Genomic DNA, 12025 nt, shown 5'->3' on the forward strand with positions numbered 1-12025 from the left:
TGTAGCTTTTCCTTCTTCCCACATTAGCGATCTGATGTCTTGATGTTAATATTGTGTAGACCTTAAACACATCCCTTTGAAGATATGCCTTATTTGATTGATAGAGAACTATAACCAACTGACAATGTCCCCGTTCTCTTCAATAACTGTCAGAATCATTCTTCTTCAATCACTAAGAAACTTATCAGCATAGCTATCTCATGCATTCAAATCCCAATGAACATTCCATTTAAACAAAATTTTCCAACTGAATCTTATCACTAAAGTAAAGTAATAATAAAAAGAGAAAAAATAAAATCAATTAATTGTATTCCGCTATGAAACCATCAGTTGTACATAAACCATTTCATAGCAACCTCCTGTTATTGAGTCATTGATTCTGCTTGCTGAAAGATAAATTCACGCAATTTTCCAGGATCATCAAATTGAGATGTTTTATTAGCATATGTTATTTTCATGACAGCCGGGTAGAAGAGTCCATACTTTGCTCCAAGTTGATGCAACTGTGGACTTAATGCCAAGAAATCCTTCCTCAAATTAGCTGGGTTTTTTTGCAAAATCTGGGACAAATATGAGTTTTGAGTCTTTAAATTTTAAATCTTTTCTTTCTTTAGCCAATCTTAATATTTCCAGGGCTTGCTGGAAGCGCAGTGCTTTAAATATTAAAGGTCTAGGGTATGACTGGTTACTGGATCTCTTGGAGGGAATCCGGTGTGCCCTTTAAATTTCGAGGGGTAACTTTTTTGATAAAGGGAGCAGATTTGGGATCATTTGCTCCAAGAAAGCAATAACATCACTTCCCTCCAAACCCTCCCCAAGACCTAAGATCCGGACATTATTTCTCCTGGATCTATTTTCAAAATCCTCCATCTGTTTTGACAGCGTTTGGATTATAATATGATCTTTCTTACATTGTACAGTACTTGAATTTCCTCTGATTTCTCCATTCTGTTCTAACCTTCTATTTGCAATCTCCATCCGTTTATTTAAATTATAAACTTCCTCTTTTACTGTTTCCAGCTTTTCAGAATTCCCTTGTAATAAAACCCAAATTCGCCTTAGTTCCTCCATCATATAGTTACTGTCCGTTGGCAAAGGAATTTTAAGAAAGAGTCATTGACAGATCTTGTTTCTGCTGTTTTGACTTTCCACCGGCACTAAAAACAGATTCTATGTTTGTCTGCTTTGATGCTGCCATTATACACCTTAGCAAACACAATTATAAGAGGATTACAGCAGAGAACTGATAACAACTATCAAATATATGCCTGTAGGAGAGGAGCTCGTTAATCACATATCCATACTATCATGCTTCCAAGTCATGCCCCCCCTGTTATAGACCTATTAATTGGAAAATACAATGAAAGGTTCAGCGACTTTGAGAATCATGACATCACACTCAAATTAGCATTTCAGCTTCACCTAGTTGATATCACCAAGGCACTTAAAAAAATACAGAAGGAATTGATAGAACTCTCAGTATATGACATTTTAAAGTAATTGTTTGATGCCAAGAAAGATCCAACTGAAATATGGAAAAATGCAGTAGAATATGCCTTCGGCAACATGCCTGAAAAATGCTTTCTTGTTTTCAATCACTTATTGATGTGAATCTACATTCTCCTACCTAACCCAAATCAAGACACCCTTAAGGTCACAAGTGGCTGATACCCATTTAGAAAAATGTCCCCCATCTAGAAAAGTATCCCACAAACTTTTCAGTCGGTGGCACTAAACCAAGTGCCCTAGCTAGAAGGCACCCGGAAGTGCGCAGATGTCAACAAGATGTCACACACATGCATGACATCATCATGTTGATATCCACGCATGTGCGGATGCCTTCCAGCCACGACCCTAAATCTGTCACTTTGCCCGTGAGGAAGCCTGGAGGAGGGGAGGTGCAGGAAGAGGAGGAGGGGAGACGCCGGCGAGGAGAGTCAGCAGTGCCAGCTGACTGCCTACAGGACATGCCTCTTGCTGCGAGAGGCATGTCCTATAGACAGTCAGCTGGCACCAGCACCTCGCCTCCTTACCAGCATCTCATTGGGGCATACTTGGAATCTGCCACGGCACACAGTTCGCAATTCTACACTGATCTAGAGCAGTATATCTCAAACTGTGTGCCGGGGCACACTAGTGTGCTCCTGAGATTTCAGGTGTGTCACTGGGGAGGAGGAGAGGTGCTGGCGCCAGCTGACTGCCTACAGGATGTGCCTCTCACAGTGAAGGCACATCCAGAAGGCAATCGGAGGGCACAAGCGCCTCTCCTCCTCTCTTCCCTGCTAGCACAACTGGCATCTCAGGGCCCTTCTGGAGGGCCTTCAAGCATGCATGGTCATTAACATGATGACATCACACATGCACGTGTCATCATCACGGCAACGTCTGCACACATCCGGGTGCCTTGAACCGCGGCCACTATCTTTAGTGTGCCGCAGCTCGAGAAAGTTTGCGGGACACCAATCTAGAGGATCAGCAGAACCTGCAGAACTGCATGCTGCAATTAAATATTCAAATGCTTTCCAGCAAAAAGTAGACCCAATAGCCATTAAAAGATTAGTTTATTTTAAAATTAATAAATAGTTTTTAATTTAAGTACATATTTTTGCAAAATAATATACATTTTTAAGCATATCTAATTTAAGTTTCTTGAATGCAGCCTTATTTGATTACAGCCAAATTAATGCGGCCTTCCAACATAAAGTAGCTATGGGAACATATATGCGTAATACCAAAGCACTGCAACCTAGTTTCTTAAAAACTGGGGGCTGTGGTTATATTACAACAAGAGATGCCACCACTTTTCACTGCCCACAGTGCTAAAATAGCCAAACTATTAGCATTTGACCTGAGGAAGAAGGGTGACCTTCGAAAACTAATCAGTGACTAACTCGGCTACCACACCTTTATGCTGTACTAGCATCCAAAACAGAGAACGCAGCTAAAATGCTTAAACGATGGCTTCCTTACTGGCAGAAAGAGCTGTCGGCGGCAACTGATACTCGCAAGGAAACTCTTTCCGGCCTTCAAACGTGTACAGAAACACGCTGTCACCCCTGCGCACACGGAAACTTCCTCTCCTCGCGCCTCCGTCGGTTCACTTCCCACGACTTCACGTCTCCAAGTGTGCACGACAGGCGCACGCCACGGAACGAACCCTTCAACTGCCGCGCGGAAGGAGCTGCCGCTAAGCCTAGCTTGAGCGTCCACGCGAGACGATTCTTAAACACGGGAGGGTGGAGCTTCTGTGAAGTGGGAGGAGCTATAATTCCGCGTTGGGGGTTAAGGCTGTAAGGAGATTCTCCTGCTCGCTTGGCAGTTTACTTGACCGAGATCAATGGGGAGGCGAAGTTCGCGTAGAGTTCCTTTATGTTTATTTTTTAATTTTTGCATTTGTGAGGGGTAAATAGTACTTCGCATAAATTATCCAATCCCACACAAAGGAGAAAAGAACTGCATCATAAGAGGGGTGGGGGGCCTTGCAGAGAAGGATGAAAGAGCATGGCTATTCTCCTCTGAACGACAAAAGCAGGCATTCATTATATCAAAGACAAGTATAGAGAGGTTATGAAACAAGACAGGAAAGAGGAAAAAAAGACATGGACAGCAACCACTGGATAGGGAATAATTAGAAGACATAGGAAAGTAGAAGGGACAAAATGAGACCAACATGATAGAAAAATAAAATGTCCAGACAACAAAGGTAGAATAAAATGTTTTATTTTATTTTTATTATTTATTTATCATTTCAAAATTATCATTACATCACAATGATAAGGAAATACTGAAATACAATATAATCAGTACATGCTGATAAGGAAAATTAACATAAGAAAATATTACATTCAACATAGTCCACAATAGGTGGAGGAGAAAAGAAGAAGAAAGCAAACCCTAGGAGAAGGGATACATTAACCAAATTAAGAGTTCTAAGTAAAAGAGCAGTTACAGCCTTCCAATAATTAACACCACACAATCCTGATTCATTCTGGATGCATAGAGATGCCGTTACCTTCTAAGAAAAAACCTAATTGGGCAGGTTAAAAAAATATATATTTAGTTTCCTGAAAGGAAACCACACATTTACAAGGGAATCTTAACTGAAAAACTGCTCCTAATGAAATCACTTTCATTCGGTATGATAGAAATTCTTTTCTTCTAGATTGCGTCCATTTTGAGACATCAGGAAACATATATATTCGTCCTCCCAAGTAGGATACTTGTTTCAATTTAAAGTACAATTTCAGCAGCAATTCCTTATCTTGATGAAATACAAGAGAGACTAATAAAGTGTTTTATTTTAAATGTGTTACCTGGAATGTTAGCTTTGGGACACGTGCATCACAGATCTTTGTATTTTATTCAGTGGCTTTTTTTGTTGTTGTTGTTGTTTACCAGACAGCTGATGGGGGTGTGGTGAAGGGTAAGGATGGGCATTAAACTTCCCCCATGCTCCCTGCCCAAATGCAAAATGTAAATACCTAAGCTTGTGGGAATCCCAAAGCCCTGTCTGCTGAAGACCTCTTCTTCCAGTCTGGCAGCTGCCAGAACCCTCCAAGCTCTGTAGCTAGTGGCAGCTCAGGGACACACTGGAGAAGGGCAGGACTTTGGGATCCCTACCAGCCACAGCAAGGGAGGTGGCTAATTTTTGATGGACCTGGACCTGGGACCCCTGTGTGTTCACTTCAGTACAAATAGAAGTGCATATCTGTTTTTATTTCTCCTGTGTTGTAATACTTACTGAGTTTAATTTCTTAGGATTCCCATTTTTTATTTGTGATCCTTTGTACTTTATTTGGTAAAGATCTATCTGAGTTTTGTGTGTGAAGAAGTAATTTAAAGTTGTTTTATGTGTGGTAGAAATGTCAGATCGGGAGATTGGGGGAGGGAGAGAGTACAAGGAGAAGGGATTAGGGCCCCCTCCTTAATTTCTGTCTTGGGCCCCAGCAGGTCTAAAACTGGCCCAGTTGCCATGCACCTTGAAAGTTTGTTTGTTCTTGTGTGGATTAAAGGCTGACCATTGTATCCTTGTATTTCTACTTCTTAGATTTACTCTTCTAAAATCAAGCATGTGATCTTTGTTTCACTGCCATTGTGAAATGTTTTAATTGCTCGTCTGGTGTTTCACAGTGCAGCGCCTACACAGGAGAATTTTATGCCTGTTCCATTCGATTTTGTTTTTTCTTTTATATTCTACGTACCATCATCCGGGAACCCTGAGGAAAAAGTGTTTTTTTGAAACACGGACCTTTTCTGGTCCGGTCCAAATGAATACTAGGACTAGTTTTTGGATTTTTTATTATATTTATTTTATGTATGTTATACGATTTATGATTTTTTTATTAAATTCCTGCACCTTGTACATTATACTGCAGTTCTGGTTTTTGTTTTCTGCCATTATATGTTGTACATCAGATTGGTTTTGCTAAACACAAGAGGACTTCTGAATTTCTCTGAGCGCCTACTAGGTTGCAGGAGTGATGGGAGCTGTAGGCACCGCATGCATCTCTGTTGCAATTATTTAGAAAGTATGGTGCTCCGAGATGCTGTGTGCTGTTCTTGCTCAGGCAAAACAATCCAAGTATTTGTGTTATTTTAATGTAATCCACATAGAACAGCATTGTGATAGACTTGTGGAATGTATTTGTTTGAAATAAATAACTTTTGTTAATTTATACGATTTACGTATAAAATGATTCCCTAGAAGTCCAAAGAAAAACAATCAACATGAAGATACAAAGACGGGAAAGTGGAAGGCTTGTTCAAGCTCATGTAACATAGTAACAGTAAATGATAAAGATCTGAGCGGTCCATCCAGTCTGCCCATTAGTTATACAGTACCTATTAAAAATACATGATTAGATTAACTTGTCTCTTCAGTAAATGATGCTGATTTAGTTCCATGATCTTTGTGGAAGAGACAGCTCTGCGCACTGCAACCTTCCACAGGCTGCAGGGCACAGAGCTTTCAAGACAGTGAGATGGGATGGGTTTGCAAGGAATGAAAAAGAAGCAAATAGAGAAACTGAGAACAAATAGATGAGGGGATAGTGAAGAGATAGAGATAATGAGTCCTACTCGGATAAGAAATTCAGGATATTTTAAAACAACTCGACCCATAACTGCCCTAGTGTGTCAAAACAATGGTCTATCTACGCTTAGCATCCTGTTTCTACCAGTGTCAGATTCAGGAGACAAGTACCTGGCATGATTACAAAAAGCAAGATTCCAAGCAGCATTGGCTTTCCTCAGATTTACCTTAATAGCAGTTTATGAATTTTGCCAAATCATTTTTTAACCCAGCTATGTTAGCTGCTTTTACCACATCCTCTGGCACCCAATTCCAGAGCTTATACATTAAGTGGAAAAAAAAAAAATTTAATCTGATTTGTTTTTAGTTTCCTACTTAGTAGCATCATAGTGTGTCCCGTAGTCTTGGTACTATTGAAGGCTGGTGTGTTGCCTCAGGTGACAAGTGCTGTGTCCTGCCGTGCAGAAGATGTGGGTTAAATTCCTGGACTGAGTTTCTGCTCCCAGGTCCACTAGGGGTGCTTGAATGGCAGCACTTGCAACAGCCAGGAAATAGGAACTGACTTGGGGCCAGATGCACAGAACTCTGGCAACCCAGTGAAAAATACTGGGTTGGGAGCAAGTTATATTTTCCCAGTGAAAGGTGGAGAAATTATGCTTGATGTGGTAAGCGGAGCTCTTTTGCGTAGGCCCAGTATAATGCAGGGCTGTATTGCTATAATTTATTTTTTTGGGATGCAGATGTTGTGCTTGTTTTATGTGCATGTGTCCCGCGCCTGTGGTCAGGACACAGCTGTTAGGTATGGGATACACATGCACATTAAACACACACAAACAAATTCTTGAAGCAAATTTTCTAGTCACCGATAGTTCCAGATCTGCGGGAAAATTGTGCATGGTAAGAGGTTGGCATTCACTACTGTGAATTATATGGAATGGTCATTTTACTACTAATGAGCTCCTTGTAATGCATTTGCATAGAATTCTTGGTAGCTACTACTACACAAATATCCCCTCCACTATTGTGAAAACTGAACAAACCAAATTACTACAGAATGCTACATAGAAAAATCAAGCTAACAGAATACTTCAGTCACACATGGCAGGAATAGTGTTAGGGAAGAGCAACTAGAGCAACTGCCCCCTGGTCAGAGAGAGAGAGCCCTAAGCCAGCTGGAAGCTAAAGAAGCACAGCCTGGGCTTTGCAGTCCCCAGTTATGTCTAATACCAGCTCTAGCAGGATACACATTTCAAATCTGAAGTATTCTAATCACAAAATATAAAATAAATTAATTTTTTTCTATCTTTTGTCTGGTAATTTTATTCTTCAAATCACATTGGATTCAGACTTTGGTTTTGGGTTCCTTCTGTCTTCATCGTGGCATGGCTGGCTCCTGAAGGTAAAATAGGCCCAAGAGGAGCTGGGTAGGAAATGCCGAGTCTGACACGGGCACAATTTTTTTTACCACAAGAGCAAGACTTTTCGCCACTTCCACAGGGTGGTGAAAGGTCTTGTCCCCATTCCTGCGGTAAACCAGTTGCAAATGTCCCTATTACTGCGGATTTACTGCGATGACATCACAGTTACTTACCATAACAGTTGTTATCCAGAGACAGCAGGCAGATATTCTCAACAGGTGGGTGACCTCACCGACCGAGCCCCGCAGCGGGCAGCCTCGCAAGCAGACTTGCTTGAAGATCTTCATAAGAGCTTACGAGTGCTGCACTGCGCATGCGCGAGTGCCTTCCCGCCAGCAGTGTGCCAGATTTTAAGGCCAGATGGGATAGACATGTGGGATCTATCCGCAAAGATAAATAGGGAGGGTCATTAGAGTGGGCAGACTTGATGGGCCGTGGCCCTTATCTGCCGTCTATTTCTATGTTTCTATGAGTGAGGGCGTGCGTCTCCTGTGAGGTACCTCAGTTCAGATAGCTAGCTAAGAAGCCAACCAGGGGAGGAGGGTGGGTTGTGAGACTTGGTTGTCCGTCCAGACAAGGACTATGTTGTCATGAAGAAGGTGTTGAAAAGCTTTGAGAGCATTGAAAATCGCTCTGAGTTCCAACAGATTGATGTGACAAAGACAGTCTGCGGGAGACCAATGGCCTTGGGTACGGAGACTGTCTAGATGGGCTCCCCAAGCATAGGTTGAGGAATCTGTTGTGAGAACCTTCTGATGAGAAAGATTGTGGAACAGCAAACCTCTGGAAAGATTGGAAGAGAGCATCCACCAGTGGAGAGACTGCCTCAACAAAGGAGTTACTGTAATTTGTTGAGAAAGTGGGTCAGTAGCTTGTTGCCACTGAGATGCCAAGGTCCACTGAAGTATGCGAAGGTGAAGTCTGGCAAAAGGAGTCACGTGAACTGTAGAAGCCATGTGACCGAGTAGAATCATCATTTGTCTCGCTGAAACTGATTGGAGATGAGACACCTGATGGCAAAGGCGAATGAGAACATCTTGGCGTGGTAGAGGCAGGAACGCTCTGAGTCTGACAGTGTCTAGGATGGCCCCTATGAACTGAAGAGACTGTGAGGGGTGCAACTGGGATTTTGGAAACTTGACTACGAACCCCAGACATTGGAGGAACATAATAGTCTGTCAAAAAGTTCATTTCCCTGGCAAGGCAAGTTCGCTAAATGGTCCTGCAAATTGGGATCCATATGAACAATGTGGAGCCAAGCGAGGCGATGCATGGCTACTGCAAAAGCAGAAACTCTGGAAGAGAGCTCAAAGGCATCGTATGTGGCTTGCAGCATGAAGAGTCGAAGTTGGGACAGAGTTCAAATAATCTGTTTGAATTCTGGAAGACACTGTTCCTCAAGAGCCGGATAAAGCTTAGGCATGATTTTGAGGAAGTGATTAAAATAAGCAGTGAAAGTGTAATTGTAATTGAGAATTCTGTTAGCCATCATGGAATTCTGATACAGCCTACGGCCAATCTTGTCCATGATACGGCCCTCCCTGCCTGGAGGGACTGCAGCATAGAGCTTAGATGGTTGAGCTTTCTTTAATAAAGATTCCACAACCAAGGACTGGTGAGACAATTGAGATTTCTCAAATCCCTTACAAGGTACAGTGCAATACCTGGATTCCGGCTTAGATGGAATGGCTGTAATGGAATAAGGAGTTTCCATATTCCTGAAGAAAGTTTGCTTTAAGACAGGAGTCATAGGAAGCCTCAAGGTCACCTTGGGTGGATGAGGTAACTCCATGTCGGCCAAGTATTCAGGAGTGTACTTGGAATCAAGAGTGGAGATCCAGCTAAAGAGCTTTCCCCATGTCAAAGACAAATCTCGCAAATGAGGCAGACTTCGAGGTAGAAGGACCCTAAGGAGAAGGAGAGCGAGACTTAGGAGCCACCAAATATGAAGGAGAAGCCTCTCTGGAATATTGAGGAGGCTCAGAATCCAGCCGCACAGTGACTGAAGAAGCTCCACTACCTGTGACAGGAAGAGTCAGAGAGTGCTTGCGCTTAAGAAGCCTTGATAATGAAGTCCCTGGTGTCCAGGCACAGAGTGGGTCGAGACAGGGGGAGAAGGCTCCCTCGGAGGCGGTCTCGATGGAGGAGTCTTTGACCTCGATGGACTTCGAGGAGAAGCAACTGGTGTAAAAGCTTTGCGAGACCTATGTTTAGATTTTGAAGAAGTCTCGACAACCTTTGATAAATGAGGCATAGAAGACTCAGTATCCGGAGGAGGAGAAGTCTTCTGCTTGAGAAAAGACTCCTAACTGCGCTTGGAAGCAAGATGCCTCGAATGCCTCGAGCGATACCTCGATCGAGGCTCAGGAGACTGTTTCCCAGGAGGAGGCGAAGAGTCACTGGATGATAAGCGACGAGACTTCCGAGACTTTTCTCGAGGTGCTTCAACAGGAGGCTCAAGCTGATACTCAGGCTGGCTCGTAGGAAGCAGGGTCGAGGCCGGGAGGAGCTGAGCCATGACCGAGGAAATCTGAGTGGTCAGAATGGCTTTCAACATGTCCTCGAACATAGGCACCGAGACGAAGGGATCATGTCTCGAAGGTGCAGCAGTGCGCTCCAAAGAGGGCGACCTCGAGGATGAGTATTCCCTATGTTTGGAGGCACGCTAAGCTGGAGGTCTCGAAGAGGCTGGCAGGACCGTAGGCACGGCCTGGGATGCCTGAATCCCTGGAGGCTTCTTAGGAAGTGTACCTGAGGGAGAAACAGGAGACTTACCAGCAGAAGAAGACTTCACAGGAACTGCAGGCGAGGCCTTCGAGACCAAAGGTGTTGAGGTTTAGGCCTTGGTCAAGGCAGTCACGGGTATCGGGGTCGAGGTCTTGGAAGTCGAGGCCGACCCCAAAGCCGAGGTGGAGACCCTTTCAGTAGACTGTTCCATTGTGCCAAATAGTTGAAGAATTTTAGCATGGCGTCTGCGAAGGGCTCGAGGTTGAAGGGTAGCACAGCGTGAACAAGAGTCGGGGCAATGTTCGGGACCCAGGCAAGCGATACACCAACGATGAGGGTCGGTGAGTGAAATTACCTTGCCGCACTGGCTACACTTTTTGAAGCCGGTAAGAGGCCGGGACATAGTAAAAAGAAAGGCCGATGTAAGAACGAGGTTCAGCGGCCAGGCCTAGGCCGATAGGCTGCTGGCCAAAAAGACACAATAAAAAAATTTTTTTTAAAAATAAAACAAAAGAGAAAGACATGCGGGCACAACGACTAAGAAAAATAACAAAGCTGCGATGCGAGAAGGCAACGAAGTAGCTGCAGAGCTGAAGCGAAGAGGACTTCTCGGCTCCGCGGAAAATGTTGAACTGAGGTACCTCACAGGAGACGCACGCCCTCACTCGGGCGGGAAGGCACTTGTGCATGCGTATAGATCTTCAAGCAAGTCTGCTTGCGAGGCTGTCCGCTGCGGGGCTCCGTCAATGACGTCACCCATTTGTTGAGAATATGCTGCCTGCTTGTCCTGGGATAACACAGTTTACCACGGTAAACGGTCCCCATGTCATTCTCTAGTCTGCATGTGCATAGACTTTCTTGGAGGGGTCACATTTGATCAGAGCTGGGATGGTGTTGTAAGGCTATGTGGAAATAGCAAACTGTAGGATACAGGTACATCCAGCATTCTGGTGAAATACAGGATCCAGCCCTTATAGATTAAATTATTGCAGTATTCAGGTGGATGCTGCTCTTTAGTCAGAATTCCTGTTTGATCCAGGCAAATCCTGCCTATATTTGAGAGAATTCATGCTATACCCTGTTTCTTCCTGTCCTCATGTGAGTATTCTAAAATCCAGGACACAGTATGTGATATTAATGTCTCATGCAATACATTTTCAAAGTACTGTAGAAAAGTTTTGTTCCAATTACTCCTTTTACAGTGTAACTTTTTATTTTATTTTTAAAAGTCTCAGGAGTCGTACCTTAGTAGTTTCATAATCTCATCTGTATAAAATAATTTGTCCACATCTTTTCCAAAGGGTCAAAGGGGAGGAGTATGGTGATGTCATCTGCGTAGCTGAAGGATGTAACATTTAAGTTGTCTAAAGTGGTTCCAAGGGAGGAGATAAAGAGGTTGAAGAGCATAGGTGATAGTGGTGATCCTTGTGGAACTCCGCAGGGATTGGACCATGGTTCTGATTTGATATCGTTGGACTTTACTCTGTAGGTTCTTGATTTGAGGAATCCTTGGAACCAATTGTAAACCTTGCCTGAGATCTCAATGGTGTCAAGTATCTGTAGCAGTATGGAGTGGTTGACCAGGTCAAATGCTGCAGAGCGATCAAGTTGGATTATCAGCATCTTTTTGCCTTTGCTGATATGCTGTCGAGCTATGTCTAGTAGGGTTACTAATAGTGTCTCTGTGCTGTGGTTGGTCCAGATCTTCACGGATATGGTTCCAACAAACCACCCATTTAATATTAGGAAATATAAGGTCCAATGCTTTCTGTATGGCAGTTTCTTTGTCAGAGCCAATGACAACTTTATCTTGTTTCATTTCAGTGTGTGTACACCATAAAGAAACACA

The 12025-nt window shown here is 43.3% G+C and overlaps 1 protein-coding gene across 2 annotated transcripts in view; it reads right to left on the reverse strand.

Moving 5' to 3' along the window:
• Positions 1–3251, reverse strand: part of ACOT13 (acyl-CoA thioesterase 13) — a 53087-nt gene extending 49836 nt beyond the window's left edge. Inside the window, exon 1 of one of the 2 annotated variants that reach the window (XM_033934495.1) lies at positions 2971–3251. The gene's annotated coding sequence lies outside the window, so the exon portion shown is untranslated. The remainder of the gene's footprint in view (positions 1–2970) is intronic. The other variant, XM_033934494.1, reaches the window with a different exon arrangement.
• Positions 3252–12025: the final 8774 nt, after the last annotated feature.

Source organism: Geotrypetes seraphini, chromosome 2 (genome assembly GCF_902459505.1).
Source record: "Geotrypetes seraphini chromosome 2, aGeoSer1.1, whole genome shotgun sequence".
Lineage (NCBI taxonomy): Eukaryota > Metazoa > Chordata > Amphibia > Gymnophiona > Dermophiidae > Geotrypetes > Geotrypetes seraphini.